The sequence below is a fragment of the Lissotriton helveticus genome, chromosome 7 (assembly GCF_964261635.1).
Source record: "Lissotriton helveticus chromosome 7, aLisHel1.1, whole genome shotgun sequence".
Lineage (NCBI taxonomy): Eukaryota > Metazoa > Chordata > Amphibia > Caudata > Salamandridae > Lissotriton > Lissotriton helveticus.
In genome coordinates, this window is record NC_136068.1 from 1,614,730,861 (window position 1) to 1,614,747,500 (window position 16,640).

General features: G+C 42.8%; 1 long non-coding RNA gene across 1 annotated transcript in view; it reads left to right on the forward strand.

Moving 5' to 3' along the window:
• The first annotated feature begins 1,683 nt into the window (after positions 1-1,683).
• LOC144770605 (uncharacterized) overlaps positions 1,684-16,640 on the forward strand; it is a 186,605-nt gene continuing 171,648 nt past the window's right edge. The window contains exons 1-3 of the long non-coding RNA XR_013598949.1: positions 1,684-1,828; positions 7,244-7,374; positions 15,005-15,166. This is a non-coding gene — a long non-coding RNA (uncharacterized LOC144770605). The remainder of the gene's footprint in view (positions 1,829-7,243; positions 7,375-15,004; positions 15,167-16,640) is intronic.

The following is a 16,640-nucleotide window of genomic DNA, read 5'->3' on the forward strand; positions in this document are numbered from 1 at the left end:
TGATCATGACCATCCCCTCCACTCCCCCCGTGAAGTGAGAGGGAATGACTGTGCAGGCCAGGACTGGAGTCTGAGGACGCAGGCGGGACTCGGAATCTGAAGTAAATCAGATAAACACTGTGTTACCTACCTGCTTTTTTTGTGTAAGCGGCAGCTGATCTTACATATAATATGTGTTTTTAGTGTAAGCGGCAGCGCGTTATCAGCCGCCTGCAGTGTTGCTGAAGTTCTGCCCTGGGCATGGCTGCAGGCTCGAGGCTGCCTGTAGGCCACGACCAAGTGTGTGCTGCCTCACAGAGCCTGAGGCTGCCTTGCCCAACATGCCCGGGTTGCATGCTGCTGTCTGCCGCCAACGTTTTCATTTCAGCCAACAGCACCAACTAAACACGTTACTATAGGGTGCTTTTACTAACTTGTAATTTTGACCAGGAAGCAGTAAATTGTTAACATGAAATTAAACACAATTCACGCATTACTAGTGTGAACCAACGCACAAATATTTGTGCAGTTCTCTGCATTGCTTTGCTAAAGAGTCCAATCAAAGGAGATTATTATGCACACCTGAAAGCACGGCTCGAGATGTCAGACTCTTGGGGGTGGTTCTGGTTCCCCTTAACAGTAGCATTAGAAACTATATAAAGTGAAACTCTGAAAGGAACCCAAAGTTTTCTAAGTATGTGCATTCATGCTTTGCCATCCCTGAACACTACTTCCAAGAATAACTGCAACATTTAAATCATTAAAGTGCTGATTCTATTATAGGAAGTGTTTCATCCAACATTTGGTTTACGTTCATTTTAACAGAACAAAACTGAAAACTTTTTTATTCCAACATGGTATCTATGTTACTGTGCATTTCCACTTGAACTCAGCTGTCTTACCCGGAATTACGATGACAGTTGACGTATCTTTATATATTTTTTTCTTCATGTGGTATTGTGAAGTTTGTGTTTTAAAACCCTGCCCCTCAGTCCACACCCAGGGGCTCTTCTTCTTTCGTTCCAGAGGTAGGTGCAAGTTACATTTTACGAGTACCTATTGCTTTAGGTATTTTAGGGCTGTAGATTACTAATTGGACGAATAAAACCGTCTTGTATACTCTTCCTTGTGCACATAGTTTAGTCTTGCTCTAGCTGGTTGTAACCTATGTGAGCTTCAGCCTCACTCGCCTGATGCTTGTCCCATGCGGAGTGTCAGTCACTACTTAATCAGGTTACAAGGCCACTTTAATTTCTGGTGCTATACGGCAATTTTAAATCCTCTTAAGAGTTTCCTGTTGCTCAAATGGGTGTAATTTCTGATAATTAAATGTTTCTCTGGTCTTCATTGCTTGCTTTTGCGTGCGAGAAAGTGTCACTCATAGTCGTTGAAATGTCACTCATAATTACACTAAAATTATGAAAATGTCACACATAGCAATCTGAAACCTTGGCAGCTATGCACCTGCTCTAGCCAATCCTGGCGCTGCTAATGCAGTGCCTGGAATGGCTGAAACACCGTGCAGCCTTGAGCCCGAGGGCAGGCATAAAAAGTATTGGGTGGCGTGTCTGCGCGTGGGTGGTGTCACTGCCACACAGTTGGTTAAAACTGTTATGGCCAATCACTGTGGCTTATGTGAATGCAAGCAGATAGTGATTGGCCATTTTGTTCGTGACGTGCCCACTGCCTCGCCTCTCTCGTGTGACGCAGCAGACATCACTGCGCGACTCCAGAGAGATCTGTGGCAGGATGCGGCTGGTGGTGACGTTAATGGCACTTAGAAGTTCGGATCATCATCACATCATTGATCTGAATTGATGAGATCATCGTTCGACGAGAGAGTGTTAAAGTAAGAGAACTGAGAAGTAGATTAAGTCAGTCACTGAAAGCTACAGAGTGGGATTCCGCCGCTCGGCTGGGTGGGGGAGGCGTGGGCCCTTCCTTAATTAAGTTTATACATTAATATTTATTTTCCTGATAGGCTGGTAGTTTAGGGTAGGGCCTAGGGCGATTCATTGCGGTGAATAATCCGAGTGCGCACTGTGCAGCGCACCTATCTATGCAGTTACCTACACAGGCCTCAGCCTGGCAGCAGAGCGCTCGTTGAACCCAATCATTGCTGTGGGGAAAAATGATAAAAAATACGGGCCTTCATTTTAAGCACCGCCGACTGCATTACAACAGCTACATTCTGGGTTGCAGTGTTGGTTCTATGAAGAACTCTTTTAAGATGGTTTATTAAAGGAAGACCTAACTGTAGTAGGCCTTATTCAGCGAGTGTGGTCGTGCGCTAGTCCTGCATTTCTCGCTTTACGTGGCCCAAGAGTGGTTAGCGAAGAACAGTAACAGCAGGAGTAAAGTCAACATTACATAATGCAAAAGCAGTTTAAAAATGTAATTACTAACTTCCACCTCCGGGTTCAAAATATTGTCACCATTTCTTGCCTGACTTGCACATTGATATGTTGAAACCATGTGCGTGAGTTATAATTAAAATTGGCTTAAGTTCAAAGGCTTTTTTTCCTGCATTTCTGTATGACTACCCACAACATTTATTATTTCCCAAAAATACGAATGTTGCCAGTTGGCCTCTGCAGATGACAAACCACATGCACCATGTCACTCACATGCTTCAATGCATCATAAATAACTGCCTTTAACTTTACGTGTATGAATGTCAAATCATAAGGAAATAAACGCTTGCTGTAGTGTTTTTTTTGTGTCTCCTCTTTGATACCTTTATTCTTAAAATAACCCCATGCTCATTAAAGAACTTTAATTCTTTCCATCCAAGGAATGCAGAGTAGCAGGGAGGTTCTGTGCCCCAGGGTCCCTTTGAACACAGTTTATTTCAGTATTTTACTACCCAGCCAGTGTTCAGCGAGTCCGTTTCCCTTGATGGATGTAGTGCCCAGTGGCACCCTTTTATGCCAATGTCGCTGGCCTTAAATTAGTTGCGTGACCATTTTATATGCAGCCAGTTTCAAAAGTATGTATGCTCAATTATAACTACTACAAGTCGTGAGTTGGTAGTTTGAGGCAGAAAGTGTTGGTTGTTAATATAAATACATGCTTATGCATACATTTCTCTTTCCAAATGAATTAATGAATTTTAAAAAGAGGGGGAGCCATGCTTCACACAGTGTGGGCTCACCTACTGACAACTTTTAAACAGTCACAACTTTGTAACGATGTTACATTAATTTACTTTTACGGGCACTTTTGCAAAGTACATCGGAAAAATGCTTTTCATTTTCAGATACTTGTAAAGCATCTGAAAAAGCATTGTCCTTCCTTATTGCCAGGATACAGAGGAGAGGCTTCTATGCTCACAAAAGGGCTCTATTATAGAACCCTCTTGTGAGCATAGAAGCCTCGTAGAGCCGGATTATAAATCCTCGAGCAGAGCACCATTACCACAAGGTTGAACGCGATAATTGAGTTCAGCCAGACTACAGATTTGTCCTCAAGTGGTGAAAGAAGCATGCTGTTTTGCACAGTATTCGTCATGCAGAATTAAGTCGTGGGAAATGTGTGTGAAAATCCATGGAAAAATTACATACATAAAATCTGTTTCTCATTATTAGAAGTTATTGAAAATACACAATTTTAGGGCAAAATACCACCGAAATGCTCTTCATGCTCAGAGCAGGTTGTACGGTGGTTCAGGCTTTTGGATAATTTTAATACACAAAGCACACACATGATTCAAATATTATTTTGTTGCAGATTTATATAGCGCGAAATCGAGCCGAAGGTATTGGAGCGCTATACATGAGCCCCAGTTATGTTTCACAAGGGCACATTCATTTTTGCTAGGTTCGGGGAGATTAAGTGAATTGCCCAGAATCACAGGAAGCTGAGCTTTTATGTGTATGATGAGGTGTTCTTCTATGCCTATGTGCCAATAAACAGAATTTTCAAACAAGAGTATTTCTTTAAATTTGCAATTCATCTTTAATACTGCTTTGCTGCAACATATTTGTGTATATTTCTTTCCCTTCCACATCCTGATGAGAATAGGGATCTGATAGAAAAATGTGCCTTTTTTGCAATATTAAACATCTTTTCTTGCCCTGGGACAGCACACCTCTCTATGCATCTGTACTTGCTCAGGTTTAAGCAATGTAATTGGAATTAACCAAAGGAGCAACACCACACATATATTTTACAGAGGAAAGGACATTGTTCCCTGGGTCCTGGAACTCGGGTCTGAAACGGTGGAAACCCGAAACTTAAAATACTTTTTATTCTGCTCAGTTGTTTCCAAATTATTGTGAATAACGTTTCACTGGTAGACTTTACCAACCCCAACCAATCCAATTGTTGTAAATGCTTCGGTTCTGCTGACAAACTGCTTGATGTCTGATCGGTTTCAGCAAACCTTTTGTGAATTATATGTCCTCTTACTTGTCTTTTTTATCGGAAGACTAAATATGTTTGCTAACATTCAGCTAAGTTGGCCGTTAGATTGGCCAATGTTTCCCCACCAAGGGTCTGATGTACTGAATAACTGGTCAAAAAGAACTAGTCTCAATCCAGGGGGGTCAACTCTTTTTTTCTTTTTCAGATAATATTTAGCGCAGGGGTGCACTCGGTGGGAATGTGTCTCCTTCACACGTCTTGCGCTAAAATGCAGTACTGCTAAAATGTAATTTGTTTTTTTAAACGGTACATATATGACGATTAGAGATGGGGGTGGGGTCGCACACTACTCACACACCGGCGGTATCGCCCCTAAGGACTATGGTTAATGTAGTTACGTGTTCCGCGATGCATCTTCTTTCGATTCTCTGCTATCTTCGCTGTCTTCGCCATCCCAGGACATGTGTTTCGGGGTATCACCCCTCGTCAGCAGGGATAGGCTGTGTTCTGGGGTTGCCGGTGGCTGCCAAATATCTGCCAGGTTTAGTACCACTCAGGCGCGCAGGTGCGGGGTCCCAGGCTTGTCAGCCAACTGCTCAAGGGAGCTTTAACATTACAGATGGGGGTGGGGTCGCACACTGCTCACACACCGGCGGTATCACCCCTAAGGACTATGGTTAATGTAGTTACGTGTTCGGCGATGCATCTTCTTTCGATTCTCTGCTATCTTCGCTGTCTTCCCCATCCCTGGTGATACCCCGAAACATGTGTCCAGAGATGGCGAAGATAGCGAAGATAGCAGATAATCGAAAGAAGATGCATCACGTAACTACATTGACCACAGTCCTTAGGGGCGATACCGCTGGTGTGTGAGTAGTGTGCGACCCCACCCCCAATTGTAATGTTAAAGCTCCCTCGAGCAGTTGGCTGATGAGCCTGGGACCCCGCACCTGCGCGCCTGAGTGGTACTAAACCTGGCAGATATTTGGCAGCCACCGGCAACCCCAGAACACGGCCTATCCCTGCTGACGAGGGGTGATACCCCGAAACACGTGTCCAGGGATGGCGAAGATAGCAGATATTCGAAAGAAGATGCATCGCGGAGCACGTAACTACATTGACCACAGTCCTTAGGGGCGATACCGCTGGTGTGTGAGAAGTGTGCGACCCCATCCCCAATTGTAATGTTAAAGCTCCCTCGAGCAGTTGGCGGACGAGCCTGGGACCCCGCACCTGCGCGCCTTAGTGGTACTAAACCTGGCAGATATTTAGCAGCTCGCAACCCCAGAACACGGCCTATCCCTGCTGACAAGGGGTGATACCCCGAAACACGTGTCCAGGGATGGCAAAGATAGTGAAGATAGCAGACAATCGAAAGAAGATGCATCGCGGAACACGTAACTACATTGACCACAGTCCTTAGGGGCGATACCACTGGTGTGTGAGTAGTGTGCAACCCCACCCCCAATTGTAATGTTAAAGGTCCCTCGAGCAGTTGGCTGACGAGCCTGGGACCCCGCACCTGCGCGCCTGAGTGGTACTAAACCTGGCAGATATTTGGCAGCCACCGGCAACCCCAGAACACGGCCTATCCCTGCTGACAAGGGGTGATACCCCGAAACACGTGTCCAGGGATGGCGAAGATAGCGAAGATAGCAGATAATTGAAAGAAGATGCATCGCGGAACACGTAACTACATTGACCACAGTCCTTAGGGGGGTTTCCGCTGGTGTGTGAGTAGTGTGCGACCCCACCCCCAATTGTAATGTTAAAGCTTCCTCGAGCAGTTGGCTGACGAACCTGGGACCCCGCGCCTGAGTGGTACTAAACCTGGCAGATATTTGTCAGCCACCGGCAACCCCAGAACACTGCCTATCCCTGCTGACGAGGGGTGATACCCCAAAACACGTGTCCTGGGATGGCGAAGATAGCAGATAATCGAAAGAAGATGCATCGCGGAACACGTAACTACATTGACCACAGTCTTTAGGGGCGATACCGCTGGTGTGTGAGTAGTGTGCGACCCCACCCCCAATTGTAATATATGATGATTAGCCAGGCCCTGTTGATCTTTTGACACTTAGTCGTGCGCTCTGACAAGGCCTACTACAACATTGGACATGGCTGTTCCTGTAATTAAGGTGCTGATTGAATTAAACGGCTGCGGTGATGAGCAGCATAAAAAGTTAGAAGCCAGATAGGCCAATTAACAGAAGAGCTCAGCACAATTATAACGTTTAAAATACATGCTGCTCTGTTCCGTGTACCCTGTCACCTATTCACAAAACATGTCTTACGAGTTACAACCTGCTGTGTGAGCGGAGGGAAGCACTCAGCTTGAAGCACTTCTTCAACTTAAGTTATTTGCCGGAAACAACCTGGGGTAACTCGAGGCATTAAGTAATGTCCACTCAGCTGGTCATCCTTGCACACTCAAGCGTTCCATTAAGTTATGATGGCCCTTATTCTGCACTTTTTCTCAAAGCGCTTTAGCAAGTGGCCTGAAGAGAGACAATAAAAATGTCACGATAACGCTGATGGTTAATGTTTTACATAGAGAGAGAGAAAGAGATCAGAGTTTTGTCTAATGGAAGTTTTGACTCATGGAAAGGTAGCGCAGAAGGTTAATGTGCCTGCTGCAAAGAACATGTACCTGATGCAGATCACAACATGCATATGATGTAAATAGGTCAGTGAGTCACTGCTTTTGTCAGAGAGATCCTTTTGTTACTTGGAGTTTGTAAGTTAAAATCCTAACATACAACAGTGAGCCATTAACTGTCATCTAAGAGCTGCATGCAAACTGCAAGGTAAAAATTGTAGCGTTATGTTTCCCGCCCCCAGTCTTTGTTTGATTACCCTAATGTTTCAAAAATAAATTGTACATTTTTATTTTCAGCACCGGGTAAAGCCTGACAACCTGAACCACTACCTAATTTTTGGGGAATTTTTGGACGAAGAACAAGAGGCCCAAATCTCCTTTGCTGCTCTTTCATCCCGGCTACAACCCAGCAAACAACCGTGATAAAGGTAAGGAAACTGATATTTTCTTTTAAATTGGAGTTAGGGCTATGTTTGTGGTCACTCTACATGGTGGTTGGCGTGGGTGCACGTTCTGAGCATTGTACCCTCATTGTATGGAATTTAGTGATTCTGAGCCTTAGCCCTGTGCTTTGGGCAATAACGGTTGTTAAAGGCACTATCTATTCCTTGCCTTGTTCAAGGCCCTCAAACAGTGTCTTTTTCAGTGTCTTCAGCAACCACTATGGCACACAGAGGAAGCAGCTCTGTCGAGGCCTGGAGACATCCAGGTCTGCGGGGTCCTCTACCTGAAGCCCTTAGGGTTTCTATAAACTATGTGCTGTTTTTAGAAAACATTGGAAAGATGCTTTTACTTCAAATAACCTAAACAAATAAAGATACTCTTGATGCGAAAAGCATTTGGTGCATGTATTTTAGAACGCAATTAAACCTAAATTGTATATATTCAATGCCTTAATACCATATCAAAGAAAATGTCATATGTACAGTCTTGATTGAATTGATAAACAGAAAAGGATTGATCAAAAAACCCAATGCATTTCGGGTTCAACTGAACCCTTCTTCAGGGGTTAATGAAAACTTAAGATTATACAGTGTTTTTTTCACGACTTTGAGTTCTGTTGATGGGCCCCTACAATGAAAACATTAGAAAACTGGGTGTAAGATTCAAATGGCTAGTTATACTAGCTTCAAACAAGTACATACCAACATGATGTAGAATTAGCACAAAGTTTAAGGAAGTAAAAAAAGTCCAAGTAAACAGAGTAGGTTAACAACCGTGACATGTAAAGATGAAAGAGTCCCCTAGTGTTTACGAGAGTATTTAAAAAAAACGTAAAGCGTGCAATACACCCTATGTGAACTAGTAGCGGGTTTAACCGATGTGAGTACTCACTGCTAAAAAATGTGTAGCGATTCTCAAAAAACAGGCGTACTCATTGCAATGTTTCCGATCCTTGGTGGAAATCTATAGTGACACAAAGGGCAAAAAAGAAATTTAACACGCTGCTTCCCTCGGAATCCTAAAACACACGTGTTCTCTATGCTACTCTTACCCGTGAGGAGATCACTTTCAAAATGAAAGATAGGTGCCTTCCAGGTCCACCGCTGGTATGAAACTGAGACAAAAAGATAATACAAAAGAGATTTATCGTGTGCTTTAAGCCACCGGATCTCGCCGTTACTGTTACCCTGATGTAAACTAACCTGCACAACAGCCCGTATGTAAATGGCATGTGATCTTGGCAGGTAGTCACGAAATGAATGCGGTGTCTTAGCTCGAAACTGCTCCTTAAAAAGAAAAGGAATCCCTTAGAAAAAGCTCTTCTCGCGTGTACATGCTGATAGATACTGCGCATAATTGTGATCATTCACGTACCTCAGTTCGCACTGTTTGTGCACCACCTCCCTTCACTGTTAACCTCCCGGTATGAATGACGGGGTCCTTCCGCGTGCTGGTAAAGAAGCCGCATCTTCAATAAACTTTATTTAGCGGGTACAACAGATGTAAATCGGTTTGGAATCTAGTTTAACGCATATGTCTGTTGACATCAATGTCCTTCCGGTATGAACGTCCGGAAGTGCCGCGGGCGTGTTTACTTTTATCTAACTTTATTGACTATTGTGAAAAAAACGTATCTCCCTTAAAAAACAAACTGAAAGTTAGTTAAAGAGAGTGAAAAAAGGAAAAAAGAAGAAAGATGTGCTAATCCTTTACAATAGTTTCATGAACAATGAAGTGCAAATAGTGCACAAAGCAACATAATATGTATCACTCATTGTTGAAGCTTGAGAAATTGAATGATGGCTCTGAAAATCAAGAAACACGATGTGCTGCAATCATTACTTAGCAACTTGAATTCTGTTAGTCAATCAAGCATTATTACAGGTAACACAATAACTCATATTGATCATTTAAACCCCCCGGATTCATGGTCCCCAAAAACGTAATCCAAAAGGTTTCTCCGCGAGCCAATTGTGTGTTATGATCCTTGCCACTAATAGATTCTACCTTTTCTAATACTGTGAATCGAATTTGTGGGATGTTATGTGACTCCTGAATCCAATGTGTGGCTAAACTTGATGAGGTGTGCCGGTTGCGTATTGTGCTTTTGTGTTCTATCATTCTGGTTTTAACTTTTCTGGATGTCCTCCCCACATATACCAATCCGCAAGGGCAGCGGATGGCATATATTACTCCTGTGGTATTGCAATCAGCGTTGTGTCGTAATTTAATAATTTTTCCAGTTCTGGGGTGCGCAAATTGATTGCCCACTATCACATTGCCACATTGGCCACAATTGTAGCATTTACTCATACCCTTGTACCTGCTTGGAGTTGATGGTCGTTTGTTTTTCAGTAGCTCTCAAATTTTTCAAGCGAGTGTGTACAAAAATGGGAATGTTCCTAAATAGATTTGCAGAAATCTGGTTCACTCGCTATGATATCCCACCGTTGTTGAATGATCTTTTTTATCATTGCAGCTTGCTGAGATTGTTTCAAAATGAACACCATGTGTTCCGTTGAAGGTTTACGTGATTTCTTTAATAGATTAGCTCTGTCTAGTTCAGCCACTTCCTTGTGTGCTTTCTCCAATACTTCTTCAGGATAACCGCGTTGTTTATAACGTTCAATTTGTTCATTTATCAATCAAGTCAACACATTGCTTTTGGTCCAAAGAAATTGGCTTGATGCGTATCAACTGTGATTTTGGTAAGTGGTCTTTCAACGTCTTAGGATGAGCACTGGTGTAATGCAAAGCATTGTTTGCATCTGTAGGTTTTTGAAATACTGTTGTCGAAATTCCTTCAGAAGATTTGTAAATCTCTATGGCCAAAAACTGAATACGATCCTTTTGTATGTTATGTGTGAATTTTATCCTTGGGTTCTTAGAGTTGATTTCCTGTAGACATTCTTCTAATTTGGATCTGCTCCCCTTCCAAATGATTAGGATGTCATCAATGAATCTGAGAAATAGAAGTATGTGCACACTCCAATTTGGGCTCCTCAAGATGTGTTCTTCTTCAAAATGGGCCATGAAAGTATTAGAGTACGACGGTGCTCCCGGGAAGACCTTAGATGTACCTGTACATTGCAAGTGATGATGATTTTTCCAAGAAAAGTAACTGTGATAAAGTGAAAAGTGTAAAAGTTCCAGTAACAGTACACACAAATCCTGATTCACGTCTGAGTTCAGCAATCTCCACTCCATAGCTTCCATGCCCTCCATGTGGGCAATTGATGTGTATAATGCTACTACGTCAATTGTGTTAGTAGTGTATCTGCTTCTACCAACGGACTCACTTCTCTTAATTTGAGAAGACAATCAGTGGTGTCCTTGATGTACGTTGTCCAATTTTGTACCAGAGGTTGCATGTGATGGTCAATAATCCGCCCAATGGGTTCATGAATCGATCCACATCCTGCCACGATGGGACAAAACGGGGGGGGGGGGGGGGCTGTGGGATGCTTGTGAATTTTAGGTAACATGTAGATGTGGGGTATTTGCGGCGATGTGGGTAATAAGTATTTCCTGGTGTTAACATTGATAAGCCCTTTTTCTTTAGCCTTTAGAACAATTTCTACCAAAAGTTTACTGAATTCACTTGTGGGATCACAATCTAATTTGATGTATGTGTCTGTGTCTTGAACATGCTGATCCACTTTCTAGTCGTAGAAATTGGTGTTCATTATTACAAGGGCGCCGCCCTTGCCTGCCGGTTGAAAGGTGATTTCGGTATCTTGTTTCAAATCATTTAGGGTTCTCATTTCTTTTTTTGATAAGTTGGTGTGTTTCGATTTCATGTATACTACTTTCTCAAGATCCTTTTTGACCAAAGTCTCAAAGTTATCCAATGTCTTATGGGAGATAGGAGACATGAATTTACTCTTAGGTTTGAAGGTTTCACGTAACTGATTGTCTTCATTTGTGTTGATAGTGGAAAAATAACCACATCAAGCGTAGCTTTCTCAAAAATTTAAACAAAGCTATCTCTGTTTCCAATCCATTAGAGACATATGTAGGAACAAAGGACATGCCTTTATTCAGAACGTTTTCCTCCTCAGTCGTTAGGGTTCTCTTGGATTTTTTCACCACTAAGTTACTCATTTGACTGATCGTTGTGGTCGACCACTTTCGGCTGTTTTTTTTGTGGTTTTGTCCCCTCCTGACTCGTTTCTTTTTTGTTGTTCCATGGACTTGTCCGGTGGGAGATTCGACGATGGGCCCTCCGCTAAAAAAGACGGTTTGTCAACCTTCAATGTGCCTTGTTCTGGAATTGTACTGCTGGCCTGAAGATCACTCGTTGATGCTGGTGGTCTTTGTAATGTTAGATCTTCATCTTGTACTATGCTCTCCTCAGAAGATGTGTTCCTTGTGTTTCTGGTAAAGAATCTCTTTTGAGCATATGCCTCTGCCCAAGTGTAAACCTCATCCAACTTGTAATCAATCGTATCTCTACGGAATTTTATGATTTTACGATCATGTACTTCTTTCGCATGATTATCCAGCCTTACGTGATGTCCTCCAAAATTTTGCTCCAATCTTCTGCCGGCAAGTTCAATAAAATCTCCTCTTTAAGTTTATAAATGTCCTCCTTTAAATCATTTAGAATACTGGATAGTTCATCTATGATAAGCAAAATTAAATCTAAAGAACATTTGTTCAAAATAGCATACCACTTGGTCATAAAGGTTTTGTTGAATTTAAACAGCATAGGTTTTAGTGCTATACGCAATCCTCTGGGTATCCTTTTAACTTTGTGGTATTCGATTAAAGTAGTGGCAGGAAGGTGTTGATTCACTTCTCTGCGCATTGTATATTCCAGTTGTTTGAGCATTTGTGTAGTAGTGCCCGCCGAAGTACTGAAAGTCCATACTGCATCAATCAGTGAGTAAATGGTTTCTGCTTCATCAATGCTGTAAGCTTTGGTTTCTGCCTGGTTCAATGTTAAGTCGGCTATGTCTTTGAAGGATGCCATTTTGTGGTGAGTAATATCTTTGGGTGCTGGAACTAAGCTAAACCACTCTGTGAGTGTAAGACCTGCACACCTATTGAATCTATTGTACTCAAGTGCAAAACAAATTTTAAACTATAAGGGATTACCCTGCTGTGGGTCCTGAAGCAGTATTGGAGAAAGCACACAAGGAAGTGCCTAAACTAGACAGAGCTAATCTAGTAAAGAAATCACGTAAACCTTCAACAGAACGCATGGTGTTTATTTTGAAACAATCTCAGCAAGCTCCAATGATAAAAAAGATCATTCGACAATGGTGGGATATCATAGCGAATGAACCGGATTTTGCAAATCTATTTAGGAACATTCCCATTTTTGCACACACTCGCTCGAAAAATTTGAGAGAGCTACTGAAAAACAAACGACCATCAACACCAAGCAGGTACACGGGTATGAGTAAATGCTACAATTGTGGCCAATGTGGCAATGTGCCCCAGAACTGGAAAAATGATTAGATTATGACACAACGCTGATTGCAATACTACAGGAGTAATATATGCCATCCGCTGCCCATGCGGATTGGTATATGTGGGGAGGACATCCAGAAAAGTTAAAACCAGAATGATAGAACACAAAAGCACAATACGCAACCGGCACACCTCATCAAGTTTAGCCACACATTATATTCAGGAGTCACATAACATCCCACAAATTCGATTCACAGTATTAGAAAAGGTAGAATCGATTAATGGCAAGGATCATAACAGACAATTGGCTCGCAGAGAAACCTTTTGGATTAAGTTTTTGGGGACCATGAATCCGGGGGGTTTAAATGATCAATATGAGTTATTGTGTTACCTGTAATAATGCTTGATACATATTATGTTGCTTTGTGCACTATTTGCACTTCATTGTTCATGAAACTATTGTAAAGGATTAGCACATCTTTCTTCCTTTTTCCACTCTCTTTAACTAACTTTCAGCTTGTTTTTTTTAAGGGAGATAAGTTTTTTTCGCAATAGTCAATAAAGTTAGATAAAAGTAAACACGCCTGCGGCACTTTCGGATGTTCATACCGAAGACATTGATGTCAACAGACATTTGCGTTGAACTAGATTCCAAACCGATTTTACATCGGTTGTACCCGCTAAATAAAGTTTATTGAAGACGCGGCTTCTTTACCAGCACGCGGAAGGACCCCGTCATTCGTACTAGGAGGTTAACAGTGAAGGGAGGTGGCGCACAAACAGTGCGAACTGAGGTACGTGAATGATCACAATTATGGGCAGTATCTATCAGGGTGTACACGCGAGGAGGGCTTTTTCTAAGGGATTCTTTTTCTTTTTAACGAGCAGTTTCGAGCTAAGGCGCCGCATTCATTTTGGGACTATAAGCCAAGATCACATGCCATTTACATATGGGCTGTTGTGCAAGTTAGTTTACAACAGGGTAACAGTACCGGCGAGATCCGGTGGCTTAAAGCACACGATAAATCTCTTTTGTATTATCTTTTTGTCTCCGTTTCATACCAGCGGTGGACTTGGAAGGCACCTATCTTTTATTTTGAAAGGGATCTCTTCACGGGTAAGAGTAGCATAGAGAACACGTGTGTTTTAGGATTCCGTGGGAAGCAGCGTGTTGAATTTCCTTTTTGCCCTTTGTGTCACTATAGATTTCCACCAAGGATTGGAAACATTGCAATGAGTATGCCTTTTTTTTGAGAATCGCTACACATTTTTTAGCAGTGAGTACTCGCATCGGTTAAACTCGCTACTAGTTCACATAGGGTGTATTGCACGCTTTATGTTTTTTTAAAATACTCTCGTAAACACTAGGGGACTTTCATCTTTACATGTCACGGTTGTTAACCTACTCTGTTTACTTGGACTTTCTTTACTTCCTTAAACTTTGTGCTAATCCTACATCTTGTTGGTATGTACTTGTTTGAAGCTAGTATAACTAGCCATTTGAATCTTACACCCAGTTTTCTAATGTTTTCATTGTAGGGCCCATCGACAGAACTCTAAGAAAACACTGTATAATCTTAAGTTTTCATTAACCCCTGAAGAAGGGTTCAGTTGAACCCGAAATGCATTGTTTTTTTCTAATCAATCCTTTTCTGTTTATGAATTCAATCAAGACTGTACATATGACATTTTCTTTGATATGGTATTAAGTCATTGAATATATATAATTTTGGTTTAAATGCGTTCTAAAATACATGCACCAAATGCTTTTCGCATCAAGAGTATATTTATTTGTTTAGGTTATTTGAAGTAAAAGCATCTTTCCAATGTTTTCTAAAAACAGAACATAGTTTATAGAAACCGTAGGGGCTTCAGGTAGAGGAACCTGCAGACCTGGATGTCTCCAGGCCTTGACAGAGCTGTTTAACATTGAGGGTTGTGGGCGCAACCCGCAGCAGGGTAATCCCTTATAGTTTAAAATTTGTTTAGTACTTCAGTACAATAGATTCAATAGGTGTGCAGGTCTTACACTCACACACAGAGGAAGCAGGCAGCAAGGCTGTATTTTTAGTAGTCCTGTTGTCCAAAGGGGAGCTGTTGGAGATATATTGCAGTAATGCACAAGATATATGTATTTGTACTGAAATTTGAGATTATTGCACCAAATCTTATACGTTGTACTTTGACTATTGACAGGCTTCTTTCATATTGGTAAGGACCGCATCAGCATGATGAATACAGTAGAACAGTTAATTACACGGTCATTCCATGCACGGCCATTAGAAGAGAAACTACAGATAAAGAGATTAGGACCTGATCGGCCTGACCTACAACTGCAACAAGTTACCCAGGACAGAGGTAAATCTTACAAACGTAACTGCGCCTTTTCCATGAGGATCCACACAGTAAATGCATTTACTGTCTCTACCCAGACCACGAAGTGAAAAACTGTAAGTACGGTCGCACTTTTCCACCCAAGACTCAGAGGGATAGAGAGACCCGTCTCCTTCTGTGGCTACAGAGGTTGAAGACTTCAGAATCTGCACTTTCTGAGGTAGGCAGTTTATCATCTGGCTTTTCAAAATCCTCTCAGAAGCGTGGGTCGGAGACTGAGGTTCCATCTCCTTTTCTGAAGAAAAGTAGACTGTTGGAATCCTCCAGGTTTGTCTCCCCACAGGATTCACTTCAGGGCACGTCTACGGGACCTGGCTCTCTGACGTCTGCGCCCAAAGCCTCAATTTCCACATTAAAAACTGGAATTGGCTCGTCGACGTCTTCAGCGACGACGAAGTCGGTGACTGTAGCCGTTATGTCGACGACGACCGGTTCTGTGTCAACCAGCGCGACGTCGACGATGATCACCTCGTTGACGATGGCCCAGGAGGTGAGACCCATCACGTCTATTGTGAAGATCTCGTCGACGAGTGCCAAAGCCAAACCGTCGACGAAGAAGTCATCGTCGATGCTCCCCTCGTCGACGCAAACCTCGTCGGTGCTTCTGTCGACGACCAACATATCTTCGTCGGCTACTCCGTCGACGTCTACATCATCGTCGACGTGTAAGGCTCCAATCTCGTCGACGGCCCCGTCGACGGAAAAGAAATCTTCGTCGACGAAGAAAAAACCTTCGATTTCAGCGCCGATTTTATCAGTGACGACGACACAGACGCCTCAGGTTGTTTCTAAGACTGCCGCATTGACGTCAACGGGCTCGTTGTCGTCTCATCAACCTTTAGCCACAGCTACCACTTTTACAGTGGTGACTGCTTCTTCTTTACGAACAGTTCCTCTCATTCAACTTAGTCCAGTGAGGAGTGGGACTCGTCTTCCAGAACAATTGTTTCAGTCTGGTGAGGAAGAATCCGGAAATGATTCAGAGGTGGAGCAAATTTTCAATCAGGCATCTAGTCCATCTGATTTGAACATTAAATGTCAGGAGTATAGTGATGAGGGTGACGAAGTGCATAACGTCGAAGATGGGAACGATTTATTTCCAGTTGAGGACTCTGAACCACTTACTTCGGAGCCGGTTACCCAAATACCTTTGTCTTTGGTCAGGAACTTGCAGCTCATGCTCGATGACTATAACCGTAGATTCCCACCATCTACGCCTGCCTCTCCAGTGCCTCCACCTCCTCCTCCACAACCTCAACCACTAATTCCTCAAGCACCTGCACCTGTTGCACCTGCGTCACCAGGGGGTGCCCGTCCAGACACTGACAACGAGGATCCTGACCCTCACAACACGGGGGACAACGACAATGATGTCGATATGGATGAGTGGGATAATTACAGGGCTCACACACCCTCCACTCCGCCCACCTCTCCACTA